Genomic DNA, 1531 nt, shown 5'->3' with positions numbered 1-1531 from the left:
GGGGAGAGAGATGCCATCAGTGAGTGGGAGGCCAGGGCAGGGCAGGGGGAGCTGCAGGGCCTTCGGAGGATCCCCAGCATCTGAGCCCTGTCCTCCCACAGGAATGTTCATCAGCTTATAACAGAGGCAGGGGGCAGTGCCGAGGATGCAGCAATGGGAGGAGGACATCATCAGGCTGGTCCAGCACAGGGAGGAGATGAAGGTAGGGTGTGCAACATCTCTGAGAGGGTGGGGGTGGGCGTGGGGGTGGGCGTGAGGGTGGGCGGCGGCAGCGGTGTGACAGCTGAGCACCCCTCCCTCCAGGTGAAGCTGCTGGCGCTGCAGGAGATGCTGTTACGGCTTGTGCCGACCACAACAACGAGCTCAGCAAACTCCTGACCTCTTCCCAGAACCCAGCTGATGAGCCCGGTCCAGGAGCCCCACCCCCCCAGGAGCTTGGGGCTGCCAACCAGCATGGTGGTGAGTAGAGCCCTCAGGCGGGGCGGGCAGGCAGGAGCAGGGGGTGCTGGCGCTGCACTCAGATCCCCGCCTCCCTCTCTCCAAAGATCTTTGTGAGGTGAGCCTGACCGTCAGCGGCGAGACTGGGCAAGGAGAGGCCAAGGAGGGGTCTCCCAACGACAACCCTACTGGACAATCCATCGTTCAGGACCAGCAGGAGCACCCAGCCTTGGGCAGCAACCTCTGCGTGCCATTCTTTTGCTGGGCTTGGCTGCGGAGAAGGAGATAAACATCACCATCATCAAAGAGCTGGTCAAGACATTTTTTAAAAAGAAACAAAGTTATGGGGTTAATCTACACAATTCATTTACTTCATTTGAATGTTAGAGCCACTCTTATTTGTGTTTCTAATTTATAGTTTAAGTTTATTTGTAAAAAGTTAAAAAAGAGTGGGTCTCTGTGGCCTTCACTGAGGTTCACTCTGGCATCCTTTAGCATTTTTCTTTTTTAATTTCATAATTGTAGGTCATTAGCATGCATATCGAGTTTGCCCTTACGTGGTGGGAGTTCAAAATGGAATTAAAGTCCTGTTCTTGCCTTTTATTTTCTGAACTTGCCACTTTTGCATTCTTTGAGTTCAGTTTAAAGACAGTTACTTTAAGTCCATTTTAAAACCTCGGGCTAGAAATCGGACCACTGTTAATTAGCCATATTATTTGGTCTAATGTTTTTTCTTTATCATTCTGAAACTGGGTTTATCTAATACATGGATAAATTATTTCAAAGGTACTTTTATCATTGAAATAACTTCACTTTTACCCTGATAAACATCAGTGACTAGGCATGACCTTCAGATAGTGTTTAGCATCTGTGACCAATCTGACCATACTGTGTTCATCAGGTGCCGATGGGTTAAATCACACGCTGGCGTATTTCAGCTGAATGTCCGTCTGGAAAATAAATTTACTGTATTAACTGAAATTCCACTCTTTGTGTAGGTATTTGGCATATATTTAAGAAAAAGCTAAAAAGAATGGAAATCGTACGACAATAACTTAAGTCTTTCTTCAAAGTGCACGCAGTCTTTTGCGAT

At 48.0% G+C, this 1531-nt stretch overlaps 1 long non-coding RNA gene across 1 annotated transcript; it reads left to right on the top strand.

The window, feature by feature from the left end:
• On the top strand, positions 1-351 carry LOC116273345. Its single transcript, XR_004181712.1, has 3 exons — positions 1-19; positions 102-202; positions 304-351. It is a non-coding gene; the product is annotated as an uncharacterized LOC116273345 (long non-coding RNA).
• Positions 352-1531: the final 1180 nt, after the last annotated feature.

Source organism: Papio anubis, unplaced genomic scaffold (genome assembly GCF_008728515.1).
Source record: "Papio anubis isolate 15944 unplaced genomic scaffold, Panubis1.0 scaffold5735, whole genome shotgun sequence".
NCBI classification, from domain to species: domain Eukaryota; kingdom Metazoa; phylum Chordata; class Mammalia; order Primates; family Cercopithecidae; genus Papio; species Papio anubis.
Note: the sequence above shows the minus strand (reverse complement) of the source record. Positions and strands in the feature narration are given on the sequence as shown.